The sequence below is a fragment of the Chrysochloris asiatica genome, unplaced genomic scaffold (assembly GCF_000296735.1).
Source record: "Chrysochloris asiatica unplaced genomic scaffold, ChrAsi1.0 scaffold00314, whole genome shotgun sequence".
Classification (NCBI taxonomy): domain Eukaryota; kingdom Metazoa; phylum Chordata; class Mammalia; order Afrosoricida; family Chrysochloridae; genus Chrysochloris; species Chrysochloris asiatica.
The window spans coordinates 2,581,675-2,593,950 of NW_006408832.1; the positions used below are offsets into that span (position 1 = coordinate 2,581,675).

Genomic DNA, 12,276 nt, shown 5'->3' on the forward strand with positions numbered 1-12,276 from the left:
AATACACAGAGTCACTGTAACAATTAAAAATGGTTGATTTTAAGAGGTAACGTATGATAAAGTACCAATAACACTGAAAGAAGAAAACCAAACTGCACTGAAGGCATTGGTGGAAAACAAAGCTCCAGGAATTGATAAAATAAAAATAGACATCCTCACCACCTGTTGTAGCAGGAGATGCACTCACTCATCTATACCAAAGTATTTGGAAGACACCAACCTGACTAATCATCTTGAAAAAATTCATATCTATGCTCATTCCAAGAGACATTACTCAATGGAATGTGGAAATTATTGAATAATATATATCATTAATATCACATGCAGTAGAATTTTGCTGAAGAGAATTTTTAAATGATTGAAAGAGTACATTGACAGGGAATTGCCAGAAATCCAAGCTGGATTCAGAAGAGGACATGGAACTGGGGATATCACTGATGATGTCAGATGGATCTAGACTGAAAGCAGGGAATATCAGAAAGATGTTTATCTACACTTTATTGACTAAGCAAAGGCTTTGGACTGTGTGGATCATGACACACTATGGATTTCATTGCAAATAATGGGTATTCCAGAATATTTAATTGTGCTGATGAAAAAACTACATATACCAAGAGGCAGTATTTAGAACACAACAAGGTATACTGAATTGTTTCAAATCATAAAGGTGTGCTCCAAGTTCGCATTCTTTCACTATACTTATACAATCTGTGTGCCGAGCAAATAATTCAAGAAGCTGGATTATATGAAGAAGACTGTGACATCAGGATTGGAGGAAGAGTCATTAACAACCTATAATATTGGGTTGGAACCAACTCGACGGCACTTAAAAACAACAACAACAAATATGCAGATAATACAATTTTGCTTGATGGAACTGAAGATGACTTAAACTATTTACTGTTGAAGATCAAAGATCAGAGCTTTCAGTAGGGATTGCACCTCAAAGTAAAACAAAACAAAACAAAAAAAAAACCCAAAACAAATACAAAAACAAAAATTCTGACCACTGGACTAATAAATACCATCATGATATATGTAAAAAGGATTGAAGTCACAGACTTCCTTTTGCTTGGATCTACAATCAACTCTCATAGAATCAGTAGTCCGGAAATTAGATGGGTCAACTGAACAATAGGACATAGTCATAATAAATATCTATGCTTCCAACAAAAGGACCTCAAAATACATGAATCAAACTCTAATAGATTGAAGAAAGAAATAGACAGCTTTACAAAAATAGTGATAGATTTTAATATACCACTTTTGAAAAAGGACAAAACAACCAGAAAGAAACCGAACAAAGACACAGAAGAACTAAACAACACAATCAACCAACTTGGTCTCATAGATTTGTACAGAGCATTCCGCTCAGCAACAGCACAAGACACATTATTTTTCAGGCACATGGAACACTGTCCAGAATAGGCCATATGTTAGACCACAGATCAAGTCTCAATCAATTTTAAAACATCAAAATTCTACCCAGCATCTTCTCAGATCACAATGCTATAAAATTAGAAGTGAAAAATAGGAAGATCCAGGAAATAAAATCAAATGCATAGAAACTGAATAATATCCTGGTTAAAAGTTACTGGGTAATAGAAAAATGAAAAGGAAATGAAAATATTCCTAGAAATAAAACAAAAACAAAATATACCAAAACCTTTGGGACACAGCAAAAGCAGAACTGAAAGGGCAATTAATAGCAATAAATTCACACATCCAGAAAGAAGAAAGAACCAAAACCAACACATTAACACAACAGCTCCAACAATTCGAAAATGACCAGCAAAGTAAGTTTGCAGTCAGCAGAAGAAAAGTAATAATAAAGATTTGAGCAGAAATAAATGAACTACAAAACAGAAAAATAATAGAACCAACAAAAAAGAAGCTGAGTCTTTGAAAGGATTAATAAAATTTACAAACCCTAGGCAAGTGTAACAAAAGAAAAGAGGGAGAAGATGCAAATAATATACAAAGGAACCATATAGATGACAAACAGAACCAACGGATATAAAAAGGATAATAACAGAACACTATGAAGAGTTGTACTCCAACAAATTTGAAAATCTAAAGGAAATGGGCACATTTTTAGAAAAACATGATCTACCTAAATTAACACAGAGTGAAGCAGAAAATCTGAACAGATCTACTACAGAAGAAGAAATTGCACAGGTCATTAAAAAAACTCCCAACAAAAGAAATCCGGGCCCAGACCACTTTATTAGTGGATTTTACCAAACATTCAGAGAAGAGTTAAAATCAATTTTATTCAAACAATTCCAGAATATATAAAAGGATTGAAAACTTATGCATACATTTTATGAAGTGAGAATAATCCTCATACCTAAATCAGGCACAAACATCACTAAAAAAGAAAATAATAGACAATTATTCCTCATGAACATACATGCAAATATTCTCAACAAAATTCTAGCCAATAAAATCCAACAACATAAAAAAAAAGGCATCATGACCAAGTGGGATTCATTCCAGGGAAGCAAGGGTGCTCCAATATTAGGAAAATAATCAATATAATTCAACATATAAAAAAAACTAACCACATGATTAGATCGATTGATGCAGAAAAGGCACTTGACAAAATCCAACATCCATTCTTCATAACACTCAACAAAGTAGGAATTGAAGGGAAATTCCTCAACAGAAATAAGAACATATACACAAATCCAACAGCCAGAATTATTCTCAGTGGGAGACACAGAAAGCATTCCCTTGGAGAACAGAAACTAGACAAGAATGCCCTCCTATTCAATATTGTGTTGCAAGGAAAATTTTGCTCAACATATTTCAAAATGGTTGCAACAGTACATTGACAGGGAGCTGCCAGAGTTTCAAGCTGGCTTCAGATGAGCACTGGGAACTAAGGCTGTAATTGCTGATGTCAGATGGATCTTGACTGAAAACAGGGAATACCAGAAAGATGTTTACCTGTGCTTTAGTGACTACACAAAGGTTTTCAATTGTATGGATCATGACACGCTATGGACAACATTGCAGAGAGTGAGTATTCGAGAGCCCTTAATTGTGCTCATGAAGAATTTGTACATAGACCAAGAGGCAGTTGTTTGAACAGAACAAGGGAACACTAATCTTTAAAATTGGGGACAGTGTGCACTCAGGATGCATTCTTTCACCATACTTACTCAATCTGTATGCTGAGCAAATGATCTGAGAAGCTGGATTATATGAAGAACAACATGGCATCAGGCTTGGAGGAAGACTCATTAACAGCCTGCGATATGCATATGATACAACCTTGTCTGCTGAAAGGAAGCAGGGCTTAAAATACTTATTGATGAAGACTAAAGACCACAGCCTTCAGTATGGGTTACACCTCAATTCAAAGAAACAAAACTCCTCACCACTTGAGCAATAAATAACATCATGATAAATGGGAAAAAAAGATTGAAGTTGTCAAAAACTTTATTTTGCTTGAATCTACTGTCAACACTCATGGAAGCAGCAGTCAAGAACTCAAATGACGTACTGCATTAGGCAAATCTACTGCACTAGAAAACCGACTCGATGGCACTTAACAACAACAACTGCACTAGAACTATGATAGCATTCAAGAGCGAAGATGTCAGTTTGAGGAGTAAAGTGCTCCTGACCTAAGCCAAGGTATTTTCAATATTTTCATGTGCTTGTGAAAGTATGGCAGTGAATAAGGAAGACAGTTGGAGAGTTGATGCATTTGAGTTATTGTATGTTGGAAGAGTATTAAAAATACCAGGGACTGCTAGAAGAACAAATCTGTGTTGAAAGGAGTACAGCTCTTTAGAAGCCAGGTGAGATTTCTTCTTTCATACTTTGGATAAATAATCAGGAGGGATTGGTCCTTGGATAAGAGCAGCAAACAAGGTCAAGTGGAGGGTCAGCAAAAAAGTGGAAGATCCCATGAGATGGCTTGGCACAGTGGCAGCAGCAGTCGGCTCAGGCTTAACAATGATTGTGAAGATGACTACAAACCTGTCAGTGTTTTGTTCTGTTATGCATAATATAACTGAGTCAGAACAGACTGGACGGCACCAAACAATAATTGACCAAATGGAATTACAGTTGATTTTTGCATGTTTATCTTGCAAAGTTGATGATTTCATTTATTAGTTCTAGGAAGAATTATTTTTGGGGATGATTTCTATATAAAATAACATCCACTGTTTTTTCTTAGGATTCTCTAGAGACTTCTATAGGCTTTCTAAGAAAGGATGGGGGGAGGCAACAAGGAATAGGGAGAGGAAGGAAGAAAAGAAGTGAAGGAGGAAGTAAAGCGCAGAACATCATCCTTCATGAATATAGATGAAAAACAAAACAAAACAAACCCCCCTGCAAATCACAGAGAATAATCACATAGGATATATAAAAATAATTATCGACCATGACTAAGTGAAGTTTATTCTAGATACAAAGCAGGTTCAATACCATGTAATTCATCAGTTCATATTAACAGGCTGATTGATGAAGTTATTTATTTTATTCTATTTTTACAATCCTAGAATTTATATTCAGCTCCACTTGAATTTCTATTAATTCCCCATAATCGTGAAAACACTAATTGCTTTTAGGATCACATCTTAAAGTTCTAGCACTTCTACCTCTGTTTGAACTCAATTTTATTTCCTTGGTTTTCAGTCAAATCTTTATTTCCATTTCTGGGCTGGGAAATTTTATTTTTAAAATGTAAAATAATGTAGACTTTATTTTCTAATGCTTCTAACAGCATTGGTAGATTCATTCAATGAGGGATTAACTTTTTCACAGCTTGGCTTCAATGATCATGAACATTGGACTACTTTGGTTCATTTCTCATTTTTAGTCCTAGAACATAGCCATTTGGGGCCTCAACCCCAGGCTCATGGTGTTTCCCGACCATTAACCCTTTGTGGGCTTTGATGTCCAACTTTGTGCTTTTGCTCTGGGAGTCCAAAGATCCTCTCTTGTCCTCGCCTGCTCTACAGCGGCTCCCCTTTCACAGTAAACAGCCAGGAAAGCAAATCCGTTTTGTAGCTACCCTCCTCTTGGTCTGAGTGTCTTCGGCCTTGATTGTTTTTCAGTATCTTAAAAAATGTTTTAAGAGAATAGTGTGTCTGGCCTTCCTCAGAATTACCACAAGGGTGTAGCTAGTCATTGTTGGTGGAGAGGGAGCTTGATCTGCTATTCGTTTGTAAAATAAATGTAAATTGTTACCCGTGAAGCAGGTAAGTTTCAGTTTTCCCTAGCTACAGAATGCCCTTGGACTACATGTTTGTGATACCTGAGCTCTCATCTTAAAACACCTCCCAAACGGATCCCATTTTAAATACAATGTCTTTATACTTAAAACGTATACTGTGTTAACATCTGTGGCACGTTCCACTGCCCCTGAAAGAGGGTCACTGTAGCCTCTGGGCTCTGGTGTATACAGACTGGTCAGGGCTTCAGACTGCCCTTTGTTCCACTGTGTGGTTATTAGGTGCCAGACATGAAGTCATTTGCAATTCGCAGTCTCCCCGTGTACAACAGGGCAAAACACTGCCTGCCCTGCCCCATCCTCACAACTGTTGTTATGTTTAGTCCATTGTTGAGGCCACCATATCAACCGATCTCACTGAGGTCCTCTTTTTGGCTGACCTCTACTTCACCAAGAATGATATCCTTCTCTAGGGACTGGTCTTTCCTGATAAGATCGACAAAGTCTGGCCGTCCTGGCTTCTAGGGAGCACTTTGTACCTCTTCCAACACAGAGTTGTTGTTTTTCTGGCAGTCCGTGGTACTTTCAATAGTCTCTGACAGCACCATAACTCAACGGTATGAATTCTTCTCCACTCACACATATGAAACGATTGAAAATACCAGGACTTGCATCAGGTGAATCTTAGTCCTCAAAGTGTAAATCCACACTATATGGAAAGACACATTTCCCTGGCCTCTCTGTTCATTAATAGAACAGTTTAAAGAAACTACCTTTCAATTTGGTACAAACAGTTGAAATTATTCTTTTGTTTTTGTATGTGGTAGAGAGAGTGCTAACTCAGATTCATCCAGTGATTCCTTGTGGGTTGTAAAGTAGCAAATAATCTCTACGACTTTAAACATCTCACAAGATTTTACATGAGGCCTTTCCTGTCTCTCTTCCTCCATAGCCCCCAAACCGTATTTACCAACTACTCCCACATTCAGAAGTGATGTGGGAGGTCGCCATAGAGAATTAGCAAAGTAACCATCCAGTTTCCACAGAATAGATGCTGATGGATGTGTGTGTATGTATGTCAAAGTAAAACTGTGCTCAAAAGGGGGTGCAATTGCCAATGGTTCAAAAGTACAACACCAGACATTTCTTGCAAGGTGTTCTGGGTGGACTTGAACCTCCAAACTTTGGGAGCATGCTATTTTCACCCCCAGCAAATTGAGGCATTGGCATTTGATTGTGTTATGGGCCAGAGATAAGGACAACCTCCTACCTCTGGCCCATAAAACAGGTTGCTGACCTGCCCCGGGGCCATCTTTGTCAGCAATGGTTGAAGGGCTCAGCACACTTTCCTGTGTTTTGTGCAGAGAAGAGGTATTTTCACTATGTCCATGGGTGCTGGAAAATACCCTTCTATCAGAAGACTAAGGAGCCGTGATAGCGCAGTGGATTATAAACTGGACTGCTAACCCAAGGTCAGAAGTCTGAATCTGCTAGTCCCTCCACAGGAGAAAGATGAGGCTTTCTGCTCCACTCCCATAACGATTTACAGCCTCAAAAACCCTATATTGGGCATGTTTTATTCTGTTGTGCAGAGGGTCATATGAGTCAGTACTGACTCAATGGCACCAACAACAACAGGAGTCAGAACCAACTGGATGTCACACAACCACCACCACCATCACTACCAAAGGATCAGACAGCCATTAGCTCTGTGACAGGGAGTGAGACAATGGGTCCATGCAGATATCTTTTTTATCCACAGGAGGAGTCTGTTTCCCCTCCCTGTAGGCAGATGGAAATTAGAAAGTCCGATGTTGGCTCGTGCCAGAAGGGTTTATTCATTGTGGTGTGTTCCAGGCTCTTGTTGTCCACGCAGGCAGCGCAGGCAGAAACATGTCTCAGTGATAAATATGCTGTTGTTTTAGCACCTCCTCAGTGTGAGTGTGAGCTGCTTCCACCTGGCATTCATTTCGCTTGTCAGTAGAACATGGTGTCTGCCTGGTTAACGATATCACTGATGGTAAAACAGCAGCCTCCATTTTATTTAAGGATAGATACTAAAATTCAGACAGTCCCTAAGCACCATGTAGGGAGATAGTGAGTGAACATTCGGCCCCTTGACAACATTGCTGGTTTGTCACAGATGTAGTGTTAGAGTGTCAGGCAGATTCAGATTATACTTCTCAAGTTATGAAATCTCTCAAGGACAAACTGATTCCCCTCTACCACGAAAACCATTGTGAGCCACTGGGTTCTCACAGTCCACTGGAGCAACAGTCAAGGAGGAGAACTTGAGGTGCCCAAGAGTCCCACCATTAAAGAGCATTTGCTCCTTTGCTTCTGTACCCATGCCTTCTCACTCTCCCCCAGCTCCAGGGACACTAGCTATTACCAAAGAACTGCCCCAACCTCAACCCAGAACACAGACAGAATGTTATCAGTTGTCTGATCAGGAAATCACCTGTTATCTGTCTTCTCTTAACTGTGAGGTTTCAGATTCTCAGAAAGGCCAACATTCCATGTGTTCCACTCTGGGTAATTTATTTATTGGTGTAGTTATTCACGCTCAGATCCCTTGTCTAGCCAAACTTCACAGACAGATCTGAATCTAATGAGAATGTTAAGACAATGGGAACACTCTCTAGCCTTCAATAACTCACTCTCAATTTGCAATTCCTTTATTATCACTGCAGGCTATCAGTGGGGAGGGAAAGAAAATAAAAACCAATCAAAAACAATGAATTAGCAAGGAAAAGATAATTAAAATGGACCTTTTTAAACTTAATTAACATGCAAATAAAAGTCATTAAGGTTGATCTCTTGCTTCATTATAAGCTGTAGGAAAATAAAGAATGAGAATAATTTCCACTGATGAAGACTCTGGCTGTTTGTTGTGTACATTAGTGGGAAATATGATATTACCTCTAACAAGGTGCCTACACATTTGTCAGTCATTAATATATTATAGATAAATTGAAGGGAAATTCAGTGATTTCATCATGATACTCTTTTCATTGCACAAACTGAAAACTTGGTTAGTAATTGACTGGAATGTAAAATCTATGTTATTTTCAAAAGAAAGATCTTATGTTTCTCCTAAAATTAGTAAGATAATTACAGTTCACATGAGAATAAAAACTGAATTATATATATACATATGCTGTGGTGATGTGTGTCCTGCAGTTGGTTCTGACTCATAGCCACCCTGTATAGGGTTTACAAAGCTACAAATCTTTACAGGAGCAGAACGCCTCATCTTTCTTCCATGGAATCATTGGTAGTTTTAAACTGTTGATCTTGAGGTTGGCAGCCTGACTCGTAACCATTATGCTACCAGAGCTCCCAGATACACAGACAGAAGATAGATAGATGATCGGTGTGTGTGTTGTTGTTTAGTGCTGTGGAGTTGGTTTTGACTCATAGCAACCATGTATAGGGTTTCTAGCTGGCAGTCCTTTGTGGTTAAAGTGGTGGTGTAGATGTGTCAGGCTATAAATCTCCACAGGAGCAGAAAGCCTCATCATCCTCCCTCAGGAGGGCTGGTAGTTTAGAATTGGTGACCTTGAGGTTAGCAGCTGGACTCCTAACCACTAAGCTACCAGAGCTCCTGGGGTAAATAGTGTTTTAAAAGGTGTGGTTAACAAAGGAATTGTTCTCACAGGCTTGTAAGGGAGGTGAAGGAAGCAAGTTAACAAGCTTTTGTTAAAAACAAGCTTTTTACTTAAACATCAGTAAGCTTGTTTGCTGCCTTTTGAGATTGTTACATCCTGAGGGTTGTTCAACAGACAGAGCACCTTCTCAGGAGGTAATATTCTGTTACATCTGCTGCATGTCTCCTTATTGTAACCAACCAGTATCTACCTCAGTTACAAATTACAAATGGCTTCCCAGTGAGCGAAATTTTAAATTTGGGAATCATGATTGTGAATTACAATGTGAGGTATACCTATTTTAGCTACAAAGTTATTTACAGGCTCCAATGCCCAGTGTGGTAGGTATTGTAGGATACACATGTTATTGTTGTTGTTAGGTGTCATCAAGTCGGTACCGACTCATAGCGACCTTATGCACAGCAGAACGAAACACTGCCCAATCCTGCGCCAACCTCACTACTGTTGATACGCTTGAATCCATCGATGCTGCCACCTGGCCAATCCATCTCATTGGGGGTCTTCCTCTTTTTCTCTGACTCTCCACCTTACCAAACATGGAAGCAGCAGTCAAGAAATCAAAGATGTATTGCATTAGGCAAATGTGCTGCACAAGACCTTTTTAAAGTGTTGAAGAGCAAAGCTGTTAGCTTGAGGACTAAAGTGCGCCTGACCCAAGCCATGGTATTTTCAATAACCTCATATGCATGCAAAAGCTGGACAGTGAATAAGGAAGACCATAGAAGAATTGATGCTTTTGAGTTATGGTATTGGAGGACAATACTGAAAGTGCCATGTGCTGCCAAAAGAACCAACAGATCTGTTTTGGAAGAAATGCAGTCAGAGTGCTCCTTGGAGGCCAAGATGATCAAACTTTGTCTTTCATACTTGGGACATATTTTCAGGAGGGACCAGTCTCTGGAGAAGGATACCATGTTTGGTAAGGTGGAGGATAAGCATAGGGCTGCTAATTGCAAGGTTGGTGGTTCAAACCAATGTCACTAGGAATCTGAACCGATTCAATGGCACTTAACAACTCCTGGTATGGCACTATAAGATAAGCACTGGACTTATAACTGCAAGGTTGGCAGTTCAAAACCACCAGCAGCTCCTTGGAAACCCTATACAGGGTCACTGAGTCTGAAGTGACTCCAGGGCACTTAACAACAACAACAACAACAACAACAACAACAACCTCACACATGGGATTCATGCTTAGCTCTGTTGGCTCAGCACTGGACTGCTAACCACAATGTCGGTGGTTCAAACCCACCAGCCGCTCCTTGGAAACTCTATAATGGGTCACTAGGGGTCTGATCTGATTCTACCACAATTAACAACAGTAGCTCCTGGTGTGACACTACAGGACAAGCACTGGAGTTCTAACCCCAAGGCTAGCAGTTCAAACCTTATGCAGGGTTACTATGAATACGAACCGACTCCACAGCACTTAACAACAACAACTTCATTTAACACTACTGGTTCTAGTTCATACCTTGCTGCTGACCAAGGCAACTTCTCAGCACAAATGCTAATAGGCACCAAACAACTTTCCAAACAGTTTGTGTTAGAAATCCTGACTTTTCCCTTCTTCTTTTTTCAAGCAGTAAAACGGCAACAAAATGTCTGAATTGTTTTTTCAGAAGTGCACATTTTGGTTTAATTCAAAAGGGAGATTTTAATTGAGTCCTAAAATCGGCATGACCTCAGACTTTTTGTGTCTTTCTTTCTTTTTCTTTCTTTCATTTTAAAAAGATTCTCGTCCACAGCAGCCTCTGTGACCTGCAGAATAATGGGCCCAAAGATGTCAACATCCTAATTCCTGGGACCTATAAGTTTGTCACAAGACAAAGGGAATGAATGCTGGTCTTGAGACAAGTAGACTGCTATGGGTGACCAGGGTGGGGCCCATGTAATACCAAGGGTCCATATATGGGGAAGAGGAATCAGACGACTCAGAATCTGCGAAATGACACTGAGAAAAAGAGCTGCCCACCATCGTTAACGACAGAGGAGGGCCACAAGCCAAGGGCAACAGGCAGCCTCCAGAAGATGGAAAAGGCAAGAAAACAGATTCTCCTCTGGAACCTCCATGAAGGAACGCAAACCTTGAGTTTTCCCCAGTGAGACCCTATTCCACTCTGACCCTGAGAACTCTACGAGCACAATGAATTCCAGTTACGACACAAGTCTCTGTGGTAATCAGCTGCAGCAGCAATAGATAACCAGCCCACCTTTCAGCTTCCTCGTTCCACTTGGAAATGAAGAAGAATTGAAGAGTCCGGGCTAATGTACCCATAAAACTTGTACACTCGTAATAGGAACTATAGGTACATATAGAATGACTCAGCATGTTCAAAGGCACTTCAGAATTTGCATGTTGTGATGGTCATGTGAGACATTCAAACATGTTCTTGCATGACCAGTGCAGGCATGGCTGACTTCATGTCCTCCATGCAGTGAGAGAAGCCAGCACTGCCGGTCATGGTGACCAAAGGGCAGATAATATTTACACAGCAGACATTTCAAACAGAAGCATTCCAGGAAATCAGTATAAATGTGTATTTGAAATTTTCATTTCTATGCCACATATATGTCAGTCACTTATAATGTTTTGTCAAGAGAAATGCAAGAATCATTGCAGGTCAGTGAGTTCCACGCTGGTCAGTGAGCAGTCCGGACAGACTCACCATCTCGTCGGTTGAGCCTTGCAAACCCAGGGCTGTGGCTGCTGGACAGCTGGGAGGAGCTGCTGAAGGCGGAGGAAGGCAGGGTGGAGAGCAGAGTCTCCTCACAACTGTCTGTCAGAGGAAAACACAGCATTCAGGTTAACGTTCTCATTACAACCATCTCCCTCCTGCAACTGAAAGCACTGCAAATCCCAGAGCCAACATCAGCCTTTATGGGGAGGGCTGGAAACATTGGCATACCCAAAGAAAACTGGCTGCTACTGCTTCTGTTTGGCACTGCTGAACCGAAGTCCCAGACAGAGCAAGAACAGATAGGGAGCGGGCTAACTATGGAATGGAAGAAACATGAAAACGATCCCGATTCCGAGTTGAAGGAAAAGCAACACCATTATTGGAAACAAAGAGAGTTTTAGTAGGCTGGCTGTCTGAATGTTCAATACACCAATATTAGTCACATTTCTATACTCCCAAATTATGTGGAAAATGTAATTTAAGAAAAAACAGTATTTACAGTAACAACACACTATCAGGTGCACCAGATACTGCTCAAAATCGGTCTGATTCCAGTAGTTAAAGATTTAACAGATTGCAAGAAAACCGGCTATGTGAGGAGCAGCTTCAGGCTGGCCGAAAGCTCCCGTGCACCCCTCCTGAGAGCCCACCCTGTGGACTTTGAACTCGCCCCCACAATTGTGTAAGCTGATTCCTTACAATAAACCCCTTCATACTTATCTCCTATGAT

The 12,276-nt window shown here is 40.1% G+C and overlaps 1 protein-coding gene across 1 annotated transcript in view; it reads right to left on the reverse strand.

Annotated features, from left to right (window-relative positions):
• LOC102840927 (contactin-associated protein-like 4-like) overlaps nucleotides 1–11,637 on the reverse strand; it is a 240,683-nt gene extending 229,046 nt beyond the window's left edge. Inside the window, exon 1 of the mRNA XM_006875240.1 lies at nucleotides 11,535–11,637. The gene's annotated coding sequence lies outside the window, so the exon portion shown is untranslated. The remainder of the gene's footprint in view (nucleotides 1–11,534) is intronic.
• Between the last annotated feature and the right edge of the window lie 639 nt (nucleotides 11,638–12,276).